The sequence below is a fragment of the Mytilus californianus genome, unplaced genomic scaffold, assembly GCF_021869535.1.
Source record: "Mytilus californianus isolate M0D057914Y unplaced genomic scaffold, xbMytCali1.0.p SCAF_14, whole genome shotgun sequence".
Taxonomy (NCBI): domain Eukaryota; kingdom Metazoa; phylum Mollusca; class Bivalvia; order Mytilida; family Mytilidae; genus Mytilus; species Mytilus californianus.
Genome location: NW_026262626.1, coordinates 39172341 through 39186807, shown reverse-complemented (window position 1 = coordinate 39186807; position 14467 = coordinate 39172341). Strand labels below are relative to the sequence as shown.

The 14467-nt window shown below is 30.7% G+C and overlaps 1 long non-coding RNA gene across 1 annotated transcript; it reads right to left on the bottom strand.

Annotated features, from left to right (window-relative positions):
* Positions 1 to 217: 217 nt before the first annotated feature.
* LOC127724523 (uncharacterized) lies at positions 218 to 12805 on the bottom strand. The gene is made up of 5 exons (XR_007992543.1): positions 12740 to 12805; positions 7910 to 8055; positions 6612 to 6686; positions 5269 to 5343; positions 218 to 1557 (listed from the first exon to the last, which is right to left on the bottom strand). It is a non-coding gene; the product is annotated as an uncharacterized LOC127724523 (long non-coding RNA).
* Positions 12806 to 14467: the final 1662 nt, after the last annotated feature.

Genomic DNA, 14467 nt, shown 5'->3' with positions numbered 1-14467 from the left:
AAGTCCGCAATTTGTAAGAGCAGCAGTAAATATGCATTATTCAAAAAGAAAATATCAAGTAATAATTATTATAAATTAAAAAATAGTTGATTAAATTATCATTACAGATAAAAAAAAAAAACAATGTACAGAGTAGACATATACAACTACACAACAAAGTGAACTGTATTTTCTTTTTTTATTTGCATACACAAATATTGAAAATATTATCTAGATATGTAAAGGTGTAAGTACACAATATATCAATTTGAAAAAAAACCACACTGATAATCAGTTAAGCATTACACATGAACACACAGGTCCATTTGTAACACTTACTAGATTTTAGACCAAATGGAAGAAACCAGTAACAGTATAAATCGGACTATGTGGACGATAAACAACAAAAGGATAGAAACCTTGCATTGCCATTTAAGGTTGATATTAATTATATACATGTTTTTGCAAATAATATGTCTATCATTTCAGGATTTTGGTTTTTATTGACTCTTTGCTATCTTCCGATTAAAAGAAACATTATAAATATAATGGCTGGAATATGTTTATAAGCACAATACATAATATTTGTCTTATGGTTTACACAACTATGAAAAAGTACAACAAAAAGTGATTTGTGCTAAGCTGCTGGGGAAATAAATAGTTGATTATAATAAGATAAATAAACACTTAACCAATTATTGACAGCTACTTAACTAGAAACTTACACACATTAGCATTGAGCATCTGAAGTCATAATTTACATACAAAGTGTGTAAAAAAATATCAAAAAACATTAAGGCAACATGTTTATGCGTATTTGTTTTAGGTCTTGTGTTGTTTTTGCATTATGAGATAACCGTTTTCCATTTCTATTTAGAAATTTGTGAATTATTTGAATTCAACGTTTGTGTATGCATATATTTAACGGCTATTAAACTGTCATTTTTCAATTTGTTTCTTACCAAGTTTTCCTATGCCGTTTACTATATTCCTTTATATTAAGATCGTTTTCGTTTCGAATTGGTTCGTCTAGGACTTCAAAATACTGTACACTGGCACAGCTTGCATATTGTCTTAAATCGTGTGGTCGATTGTATCGTAAGGATTGGTAAAGATTGGTGTACGCTCTGTTCTCTTCATCTGGATGACTATATTCATCAGAATCATCCTGATCGTTTCCGGACTGCTGCAAAGAAGGCAACAGTGACTGATAGGGGTTTAAATAGCCATCGCTTGGTGGTCGGATCCCATCATACGAATCACTTGAACTGTCGTCATGTACTAGATGTAGTTGTTCGAGAGGTATCAAAATGAATTCAGACAGCTCAAGCTCATCTATTTCGGCATATCCGTAACCACTTCCCCTTTCTGTTAAAATATTTAGGCTTATTTCTGCGTCACTGTCTTCGTCAACTTCGCGGTTATTTAAATCTATAATTTGATTAATTCCTACATTTTGGTTAATGTGTGCCTTTTGATATGTTTTGCCTCCATAGAAGCAAGCCATACTGCAGCTGAGAATGAGAAAAAAGCTAACTCCACACGATAAATAAATGATAACTTCTGTATTTATTATACCTACAAAGCAGTAACAAAATGATTCTATACAATCTGATTAAAATCAATATTTTACTTTGCTACGTACGATTAATATTAACGTCGTCATAGGTCTTAAATCATTCCTTAAAAGGTCATAATCCGTATCCAATCAAATCTTTAACTTAAAAGTTTCAGTTTCAGACTTACTATGGACTATTACAAAACATTGATTGGTAATCTGTGAAATATTAATATGAATATACTCCAGCATGTCTATGCTCTTACCATTCAATTTCCCGACATTACCGTAAGCGTTCCTCAAAATGGCATAGCAGTAAAATTCAAATGTATTATTCATTATAAATCTTCCGTCCGTTTAATCAACATAAAGGTAAAATGATGAATCTATTTTGCCAATCTAAGCTAGCGGGTATCATTTTGTATTGAAAGTGCCAAACAATCACTTGGAATGATAGCTTACAAATTTGAAATACAAAATCTAAATTTAACCCCTTATTGAATGTTGAAAACTTGCAAATGCACATCTTTTTTTCAAAATTATTCGTTCACGTTGTAATGATAGACTATTTTCATATAATTAACTTTTGACTCTCGAGTATATCATTTTTCGACAGGTTCCCCCTACTCTTTGGTTGGCCAAGCTGATACTCGGCAAATTAAGAGCAACTAAAATTAACAAAAAAACAATCTCTGAAAATTAGTGCAGTTTGGGAAAACAATCAACTGTTTGCGTTGATTTTGCGTGTATAGAAAACATAAAACAGTTAATAATTTCCCAAACTGCACCGGTTGTACGCTTGATTTTTCTTCTTTTACTTGACTGAGTACCAGAATGTCCTCCCAAGTCAAACTGAACTGCTATCATTAGCAGTTTATTAGCTGTTATTTACCAGTTCTTCATATTTTTAGCAGTCTTTCAGCTGTTCATAGCATTCCATCTAATAGCAGTTTGAGAAACTGCCTTATTTCACCATTTCTTAGCATTCCTCTTAGCATTCATCTTAGCAGTCTGGATCTACCTTCTACATTTGTTCTAAACTGTTGTCAATTTGTCAATTGGACAACAGTTATGACAGCAGTTCAATAGCAGTTTGATAGCAGTTTTGGTTTTAATCTTTGTTATAAAAATGCTTGGATCTGGCTGTGTTTTTAGCTTGATAGTAAACCTTTATTTGAAGGTTATTTGATCATTTTCAAATGTGCATTTTGGCTCCAAGATGTGTGTAAATACTTGCTAATGAAAAACTGTACTTTTGTCAATTATGAAGTTTAATTTGGGCTAAATGGAATAATTTCTCACACCTGCAGTACAGTAAGTTGAAGTTACAGATAATGCATGTGTATTTTCTGACATAACTTTGTAGGGAAAAACAGAAATAATACAGAAAGCCCAAAAAAAGGGGGGATAGTTGTTTATTCAAATAGAATATCTGATGATGATAGGATTGTAATAAAATACTAGCATATACTAACAGTGCAAGATGTTATTTGAAAATAAAAATATGAATATTTTAATATAATTTTGTAAAAAAACCAAAAAATAAATCATATTCAAGAGTTGAAAAAGGGGGAGGGAATATTAGGGAAACCTAGGTCACATATAGCTGATTGTTTAATATTGACCAAACAATCCATTTAATGAAGTTAATATATGTTACTTAAATTTTTTTCAGAAAGTGGAAACATAATATATTACATGTATTAAGAATTATTTTGTTTAATTCCAAAAGAGAAAGAGGAGATAACTGCATGTTTTCTTTTGGTCCACACAGAATATATATATTAGAAGAGAAATTAGTAGTACATTTGGTAATTAAATAATAATAAAAATAAAAAACTTTTAATCTGAAAATCACTTTTTTAAGGTAATAAATAGTCCCTTAAGTAACCACTCTTATTGAATAAGTTGCTTTTTATAAGCAATGATATTTAAAGTGCATTATAATTCTTAACTGTTCCTATTATTTTGCCGCTGACATAATTAATAAGGGGTATAAGGCCAGGTACAGTACTTACAAAGCATGTTTACACCCCTTAACAAGTCTGTTATTGGATTAAAATAGAGTCATTTGATTGCAGTTACTGCTCAAATCACAAATATAAGTTGGTACAACTTTTTGAAATTTCAACAAGACTTGCAGTAAAATATTAGAATTTTATTTTTGCATTCATATCTTGTACACTGTATATTCATGTATACCTTTGTATTCCAACTTTTGACAGATCTGATAGCATTCCATAGCAGTTATTAGCAGTTTAGAAAGCCATATTAGGATGTACAACTTAGCAGTTTCTATAAATATTCATTATTGATAGCTGTTGTTATAGCAGTTCTCATGAATATTCAGAGAAGATAGCAGTTTTTGAGTATCTCATTTAAATTTTTCGTAAAAAATAACTGCTAAATAACTGTAAAGGCTAAATAAACTGCTAAGAAACTGCTATTGAATGCTATTGGAATGCCTATATGCAAATTAACTATTGCCTTGAATTTGGCAACTGTGAATGCTAATGAAGTGCTAAAGAACAGATGTCGAGTAACAACTGTGAATGCTAATAAACTGCTAAAGAACTGCTGTCCACTTTGACTTGGGCTACCACATTGTAGTTAACATGTCGAGAAATTATATTGTTCGGAGTCAAAATTCGGTAATATTAAAATAGACTATTCCCTCTTCTGCCAGTTTTCATTATTTGATATCTTGCTTTAATTTTCAGCCATTCATTTTACTCTATAGAAGCACATACATACATGTATATTAACGTATATTTAAGTAGAAATATGATGAGACAACTCTTCGAAAAAGATTAAAGACCTTATACTATAAGTTATATGGTTTGCTACTGAACCATACGGATCCATAGAGGGTTAGTAAAAGCCATTGGGGTGAGGTCGAAGGTCGAATCTCTTATGGATTTTACTAACCCTCTGTGGATCCGTAAGGGGTCAGTAGTGAACCGTATAACAAATTTATCGCACAATGGACTTATGTTTAAAAATAAGTAATGAAATACAAAAACATTAATCGATGACGTCACCATCAATAGTAAACGTGACGTCATGAACCCCATATGTAATCTACTGACCCACTACGGATCCATGGGGGATCACCACGTGACAGCGTTAAACCAATCATAACGTCATAATTTACCTAGGTGCGATAATACAGGTTATCATTTTGACCATATTATCTATCTTTTCATGTTTATTTAGTTTGACAACTAGACTTGGAAAATATAAAAAAAAGTATAACAAGACTACGGAACTACAAGGTAAATTCGAAAAAGGGGAAGTCCATACAAACTGACTAAATCAAACGCTATCAGTTAACTGAACAAGTGAAAAACAATCCCCATATTCTTGACTTGTTACAGGAATTTTTAGAAGAAAACGGTAGGTTGAACCTGGTTTTATAGTTAGCTACACCCCCCATTTGTATGACCGCGAATTACATGTTGAAACAAGTCATTTCATATGTTATTCCTTAAATGTTTCGTTTTATTGACAGGTTTGAGTTTTGTGTACATGCGCTTGACACTAGTCAGCAGTTAATAATTGTTCCCAGTTGTTCCAATAAACATAATTACATATGTTGTTTTTTCTCCAGAATAAGTCTGAATATATTGACTATATTTTTGATAAAGTTTAATTTTAGTATTTTTTATCATGTGTTTTTTTTATGAATATATACTTTTTCCTTTCGTTAATTAAACGATGTCTGGCCTTACCTGTAGTACTCTGCGTTGTTCTTGCTGGATTATCTATTGTAGCAGAAGATGGAAATGTTTCTGTCGTATCTGATTCTGGCAACAAAATGTGAAAAAGTCAGAATTAAACAAGCAACAATACGTCAATCATTCAATAATATGTGTAAAAACATACATTTAGGAGAAAATAACTATTCAACAAACAGACAACAGCATATTAAGAAGAAATGTAATAGTCTTTCATTTTTTCACAGGAAATCAAAGTGTTAACTATACCAGGACAAAACCATGTTTCATTGTTTGCATGGGTAGTGCTTCCTTGGCATGTGTTTGATTGTTATTGGTAAAAATAGATAGACGAGAAACAATAAGATGCATTTGTAATTTGAAAAATGACAAGCAAAAACAAATACCAATTTCTGAACAAATGTAAGTTTACTAAATTTTCACAGAAAGCTTTAGTTTTTACAATCCAATCTGGTTTTAACCGTACTACTTCAAATTAAACATTTTTGATGCTAAGTAGTAGTTCAGACTGGTGCTGTTGTCTTCTCTGACAAGTAAAATGGGGTCAGAACAGTACACAATTTATCATTCAGAGAAAAACAAAACTATCTTTATCAAACAGACCACCGCGCTCAAAGAAAAAGAAACGTTTATAAAATTCCCAAAGGAAAAACTAAAGTTTAAAACAATACAAACGCTAACACGAGTAAAACTGGAACATATTCAAGTAAAGTGTGAAGAATAAGAAGTCTGTTTTTTTTACTTTTCAATGTTTCAGTTAGTTGTAATACTATACATTCAATTGGCGTTAGTGTTAATACATCTTAGGGATGAAAAGTACGACTCTGACATTTGTGCATGAATACAAAACCAACTTAGGTTTTATTAAAAAAAATTGCAAGAAATTACTAGTATAAAACAAATAATTGAATACGTATTGACGTATATAAATATATGTAAAGAGACATGTAAACAAATCGTAAATAAAGTAAAAGGTCTCAAACTACAGGTTACTGTAGCTACGATATGTTTGTAAGAGTGACCTCTCTTTCTGTAATGTTTAACAACTTATTAAAGCATAATTCATGTCCGGAGCAGATATCTTAACTTGTAAAATTCAACCCAAGTAAAAGTTTTGTGTATAAATGCGTAAAATAAGTAAGTAACATAACAATTTATCACCTGGTTCAATGAAATTACATCGAACTATGTGTTTTCCCCAAAAACTAAGTCAATATATATGGTCATTTATGTTAATTGACTTTTAATGTTATTTCATTTGTTATTGTGAATTTCCATTTTTTCTTCCTGAGTATACAATATTTTAACTTCATCATTAAAACGAAATTTGGACTTACTTGCACTACTTATAATAAGGCTTGTTTGTTGCTGGGAAACAGTTGAGATTTCTTCTGTATGTTCTGCTGTCATCTCTGATAAACACAATGTTTCAAAAAAAGAAAACAATACCTTACATTTTACCATGTAGTTTCGTATTTGATTCAAGAGGGACGAAAGATACCAGAGGGACAGTCAAACGCATATAGTTTCGTTTTGATGTGAGGTGCAATACACAAATTTAAATAAAAGCCCATAAAATAGCAGAACGAAGCAGATGTAAAATTTATTATATCGAACGATCTAACAGACGGTGCAGTAATGTACTTTCATCCTAGTTTAAAATGAATTTATTTTATAGTTACATGTATTAGTTGTCGAGCGTACAAAGATGTTATCATGTAAATAATGACTGTCAGAGTTTTCAGATCTTTGAAATGGAGTAAACATATTTTCACTGATGAAACGTTTTCTAGACTGAAAAATATCTACATATAACTAATTATCACTGTTCATTGGTTATACCAAACTATAATAAGACACAGCTACAACTGTAATTATAACTGTATAGTTTTGGTCGAATGTTGCCCTTAATAGGAGAGAGATGATACCTAGGGGGCAATCAAACATCACATTTAAAAAAATAGAAGACGTCGTGGAAAAAATTAAAACAACGACATCATAATAACAAAACATTACTAATAAAATTCCTTGGAAATGCTAGCGGTTATTGTTCATCATGGGACACCCGTCATGTTTCTCTTGAACGAGGAATTGTATCCACCAGGTTGAAAATTGTCTATTGTTTAACCCTTGGGCATTCCCATACTCATATTGATAGCCAAAAATAGAAATATGTAAATTATTTTTCATATATTATAACTATTGTCAGGCACAGTAAAATATTTAATTTTCTTTTATATCTAGTTATGCACTATTATTACTTTTAAAATTGCAGCACATGATGCATTGTAAGCTTAAGATTTTGAGATGATTTTGAAATAACTTTTATTTTCCTGATTATAATATCAAGAATCCATCAAACGTTTTTCATAATAACACACCGTTTTCTTGAAGTGCATACGCATGTTTATACAATATAAAGTTCCAAAAATGTAATTCCAAATACTTGAAATGAAGTTTTATCTTACATATTTCGATACAAAGTGTGCGAATTAATCATTTTCCAATCCCGGCTTCTTCGTCCTTTTATATTGTATGCAAAAATAAGTTGCACGATGCATATCTTTGTGTCATTCTACAGTGACATGTTTTTCTTTGTTTTTAATTTAAATATTAGCTGCATTATATATACTACCTTTGCAGTTGGTGAAGATATGATTAATTAACTTTTTGTTTTCACACAATGCACCGGAAACTACCAAATTTGTCTTATGTTGCAGAAATTCCTTTAACTTTTTTAATTCGCATTTGGAGCAGTCCAGTGGATTGTTGTCCAAGTACCTGTTGATACAAACAATAAATAATGAAATTTCAAGGAAAAAAACAAAACTTAAATCATTTTATTCCATATAAACAGAATAAAAAATGTAGCTCTTAATAATAGACTGTTGTATCAATATTTTGTTTAGTTTGTCTTTTTGATATCGCTTTGTCCCTGTGCAAAATTCATTCTGTTGTGTTAAGTTGTAATTAATTGTAATTGTCTTTGTATAAGCAGTAGGTAACTACCAGTACTCTTAGATCGGTATTTTTAATCTTTTATCTTGTGTTAGTTGCTTTGTGCCTCGTGTCAATCTGACGAGTCGATCCATTTTAAAATGATGTACATTTTGTTCTCATTCGTATGTTGTTCCACAACTGTTCAAGTTAAGGTCGTTGGTTTTCAATTTTTAAATGTTTAACATTTTGTTGGATGATGCTGGTAATTATACACTCACAACATCTCCCTGTCTTTATTGTCCGTCAGTCCGTCCGTCCGTGCGTCTATCTGTCCAGTCTTGTTAGCGCTCTAACGTGTACAATTCTTGCCAGATTTTTATAAAACTTATATCATAGGTTTATATCAGCAATGTCTCGGACCAGTTCGAAAATAAGGGCCGATCAACTTTTTCTAAAAGAATTATGCCCCTTGGAAATATTAATTCTATGGAAAATTGCTTTGTTATCGCTTTCATGTGTACAATTCTTGTTAGGTTTTTATCAAATATATATATTTTTAAAAGAGTTATAATATTAATTATATGGAAAATTGCATTGTAAGCATTGTAAGCGTTCTCATTTGTACAAATTTTGCCAGACTTTTATCAAATTTATATCAAAGGTTTATATAAGTCTCGGACAAGTTCGAAAGTCAGTGCCTATCAAATATTTTTTTAAATGAGTTATGGCCCTTGGAAATATTAATTATATTGGAAACTGTAAAGTATTTGCCCTCAATCCTTCATTTCTAAAAGTTTTAAAGAACAAAAATTAAAAAAAAACTTTTGTTTAGATATTGCCCTTATTTAGATAAAATATGTGCAACTCGGGAGACATTGGAACGATGTTCTTTTATTTAGAATGTACTTGAGTTTTTTCAAGCAGCTTGACAATTCTAAGCTATTTACTTCAAAGAATTACGGAAATCGAACTCAAAGTTTAATAAGCAGCTGAATTAGAAATTCTGTTAGACCATCCTGTCTCATTGATGGTGACGACCAACACAGTTCTAATGTAAACTCAAAATGGTTTCATATTGGTAAATGTAGCGGCTGTTAATTTGTTTTCTCTTTATATTATTCATAAAACTAACTACAATCGATTTTTTTTTGTATAACGAGCTATGAAAGTCAGTCTTAAAAATACTAAGGGCAATCCCGTTCGATTGGAATCTACATCAACATGATCAAGGGTAATATATTTCTTTCTTAAGCTTTTAATGTATCTGAACAAACTCATAATCCATTAAGTACATCAATATGAAACACATCTTCACTGAAAAGATAAGGATGTTCGGAAGTAAATATGTGCTGTTTACATTGACTTGATCATGTTGATATCATTTAAACTGATAATAAAATATTAATCATTAACGAAATTGCAGGCTATTATAATTATAATTAATTAAAAATCCCGCATTGGCTTTTGTTGTTCATACAATATTAAAATAATATTGAAAAAACGATAAAAACTCTATACCGATTAAGTAAAATATCTTGAATTCTCAAATTCTAAAGAAAGTATATGATCGACGACTGGAGATAATACATAGAAAGATGTAAAGAACTATGCATTTTAAATATACTGAAATGAATGAATTTTTTTTCGAAGGTCAATACTACATGTGTGCCCCTGTTTGCAATGACAAAAAATGGGAATTCTGGCTCAAATCAGAAAATATTATGTCAATATTTTGGAAATCATTATTTGCAAAAAAGCAGTTAGAGTATTACACTCTTCACCTTAAAATGACTATTCAGGAAATTCTAATAACAAATACAATATTTGTAATTGTTTGATATTATACTAAAAGATGTTATATTTTGGAAGGCACTTATTGTTCAAATACAAGTTCGCTTGCACCTATTTATTTCAAAAAGTTGTTAAGTCATTTATGTAATGCACAGGGTAATGAACGCCTTCATTATGTGGAACGTATAATCACCAACAGCTATGATGTTGTTACTTTTTATCCATTTCCTATAAAACATATACAACAGTTCGTCAATTGACCGGATGGAATTGTTTTTATTTTGTTGCGTAAATCAATCCAGTTAACGAGGGAAGACAAAATTGTTTTTAAGTAAGATTCCATTCGAATAAATAGATTTACTCTTGTTAGTCGTAGTTATTTTCAACTAAATGCAAATTATGAGCACAATCAGGCATGCTGTCCTCCTATTTCACTTGAAAATATATATTTTACATTGTCAAATTTGTTTTCGTACCTACAGTTAAAACGTCTGGTGTAAAACAAAAACACTGCTCTGTGTTTTTCATGGAAGAAAATGGACAAGAACAAATGCATCTGTGCCTTTATAACTTAATTTATTATATTTTGTATCATTAAGTGGATAATCATACCATGTAGTCATTAAATACCTAAGTAATATAGGTTCGTTTACCGTTATGTTCTGTCTTCTCTACCTATAGGGTGGTTGACGACCTATATATATATATACACACAGGAATTTAGTCCTTTATTCGAATGTCAGCACATTATCAAAGGATTGTCGTGTATTGCTATTTGCATGTATTCTACTTGTATTCTGTTTATTGTTTTTTTTTTTTTACATAACTCAGTGGTTTTCTCGTTTTAATTGCTCTACATTTGTCACATCAGGGACTTTTTTTTAGCTTATAATGCGGTGTGGGTATTGTTCATTGTTAAAGGTCGTACGTATTCCTATAGGTGCCAACGTTTATATTGGTCTCAATTTTATCATATGTTTTGTTCCTCCCTGCTCCAGTTAGATATCTTGTGATAAAAAAAAATAGGAAAACCTCTCCATTCACCACATTCACTACCACTTAATTAATCTGAGCAATTCATCAACATCTATCTAAACATCTTTTTTATTTCTTTTTCAGAAATGATACCAAATCAAATTAAAACAAAAGTTATACATATCTCTTAAAATTTAACTTATATCTTGTTACTAACCCTTAAATACAACAAAATAGAAATGACTATTGACATTAAGTAGCTTCATACATTTTTTCATCTTCTTTCCGGGTAACTACTTAAAAGTCAAAGGAAAAACATCATAAAGTACAATGTTATGGTTGTTCTGAATAGGTGAAATACTAATGGAAGAAGTATAGTACCGGATAAGGGTATTCCTCTTTAGGAAGGTTTAGTCTCAATTATACAAAAACAAATTGTCATCCCTGCTCGAGATAACTATGACAAATGTAAAACAATCCAAACAAGAAAACTAACGGCCTGATTTATGTACAAACAATAAACGAAAAACAAGTATGATAAACAGCAACAACAGACAACAACCACTGAATTAGAGGCTCCTGACTTGGGACAGGTGACCTACAGAATATAACACATCCAACATCCAACGGATTTAGTGTAAAGATGTCCTTAACAGTCAGAGAAAACCACGAACTTGTGCAATAGTACACTTAAGACGTTTTACCAGATAAAGCAAAACGATATTTAAACATCTTTAGGAAAATTGCAAAACGTTTTCAAAATAATCCTTTGACAAACACTTATTTTACAACAAAAAATGAATAAAATTACATTTGTCATATCCATCAGTGAAAACAGATTAACGTAGGCAATACTAGACATACGAAAGTGTAGTATATCTAGCTAGGCTAGGTCAGTGCAAAAGTTGGTAGATGTTAAGTAAGGTCTTCTGACGTGTTAGATTTATTATCTCATTTTATCATGTCTATAACAAGCGGCGATGGAGTTAAGTTGGATGGAGCTGTGTGCATGCAGACACTAGCCGTCAAAGGATTTCGGCTCATCATTTTCATTTCATTTATCCGTATGAACCCTATAATTTTTTAAGGCGTATAGCATATTTTGCACTACGGTTTCTTTAGTATTGTTTTAGTCAAAGGATTTTTCGTGGAAGTGAAATTTTTATATAAATAGTTTGTCTTTCACATTCAGGATTAACTAAAGACAATTTCGCAAATTGGGGTACCATTTTAGAGCTACAATGGAACACTTATGACTCTATCAGAATCAGAATTGTAGCGTTATATAGAGATATTTGCTTATTCATATTTAGCAATAGATTAGATCTTGTTAATGACACTTAGATAGGACAAAATAGAAGAAAGTCAGAATTCAGATGACCTTATCATATGACAGCTTTACGTAATTTGTATGTCAAAGCTGTACAAATTTATGCACCAGATTGATAATACTAACCTTTTTGTGCAAGGTTTGGCCTCAATGTCAATAAAACATCTGTCATCTCTGCTCCAGTAAACTATCTTGTCTTAAACAGATACGGGGTAACATCACCAATGAGAACATTTCATTGACGCCCTTTTTTTTTATTTCTTGAGAATAGTACACTTTACATGTAAAAACAAATTCATTGAAACAAATTTTTTATAAATCTTTGTAGAAATTTCAAAAAACAATTCAAAATGATAAATTAAATCATTGCGAGAGCAAACCTGTAACACATGAAGTCTCATATGTTTTTTGTGGAATCAAGTTACTTACAATTTATTAAGAGCCGTCAAACCTTTAAAGATATTTCCATTAAAAGTTGCAATTTGGTTGTTGTGCAGGTACCTGTAAAATAATATTTGAAATGTATTTCTACGTAAAACTTATCATATTCATCAATGCAAACACATTTAACTTGGAAAAAGAAGATCAATGGAAGTGTAGTTTATCTGTTTGGAAACTGGTTGTAAAATTGCAGATAATCAATGATGTTTATGATACAATAAAAAGTTATTTTCATGTATGACTTGAATACTGTATGTCAAAATAACATGTTAAGGCCCGCTATGAAATTTAAAACAGTTTTACTACATAATCAATGACTTTGAATACAAAAACAATTATCTTAGTGACCAAATATTACAACAGCGTCGTCGATATTCGGTGAAGGTATAATTCAATTGCGTTCTTCTGACTTCAAATATTAAAAGCCTCACTTCATCATCTCCGTATCGAGTGGTGATATGGTTAAACTAAATGAAGTTGTTTGTTAGCAGACACAAGTTTCAAAATGATGATGGCAGGAATATCAGTCCAACATTTGTAATTCAATTACCTTAGTTGTCAGCATTAACACTATAAAATCCTTCACTCATTTATTATAGTTTGAACAACTGTTCCGTTGTTGTCAGAGTAACCTCTCCCTTGACAACATTGAGATAATCTTCAATAACGTACTTCTCAATGTCCTGATTTTTTAACATCGGAGAAACGGTGTATCTTAAACGTAATACCAAATTAGATTAAGACGAAATGCTTTCATATCTCCAAAAATGGTGAACGGTTTGTATGTGGCCAAAATAGTCGACTTCGACCTGTTAGAAGTATATATAGCATGTACAAATAGTCATTTTTCATCTATGGTACAGGGGATTCTCTTCATTCTCCATTGACATAATTAAGATGACATTAAGTTATCTTATCGATTTTATTAAATCAATCTAAATGTCCTTCAAAGTGGTACATTTTACACAAGGCAAACATATAATTCTTTGTACGTCTTTCGCTATAATTTGTGTCCTTTTGGTTGTATCAGCTCTTCAATTTGTGAATAAGTTTTCAAACTTCAAATATTTTTGACTAGAAAATCACTTAAAAGATATTTATTGTCGAAATGTCAAGCTGCTGCAGTAAAATGTGTACCATTATAATGTTACTACAAGTAATACTAAATGTAACTGCTGTTTTTCTGTTTTATCATGATTGTATTATGAAAGTCAGTCGTATTTAGAGCTGCTGACATAAGATAAATCACTGAAAATACAAAACGCAATCCTTTTGACTGTATATATCGAAACAACAAAATAACGTATAAGATAAAAAAACAAAAGAAAAAAGTACGATATATCTTGAAACATGTGAAATAAAATGTTTTTTTTTGTATTTATGGAATATTTGTCAAGAAATGTTTCTCTGATAATTTCGAAAAAGGCCAGTTTTCGTTCTCAACCTTTGATGTATATGAACTCCTTAAAATGTATTCATATTTAATTCTATTCAATTATAATCGAAACCAAAATAAAAAAGATAATAAACAGAATTTTAATATAAAGGTTAATAGGTAAGGAGGTAAATAGGTAATGTTTGGATACTTTTAGTTTTTAAATTGACATGATATCATTTAAACAGATAATGATATATTAATCATAAAACATTTTGTATTCTCCTATAATCATAGTGTTTTGCAAATCATTAACCAGCATTGATATTAGTTCCGGCTCT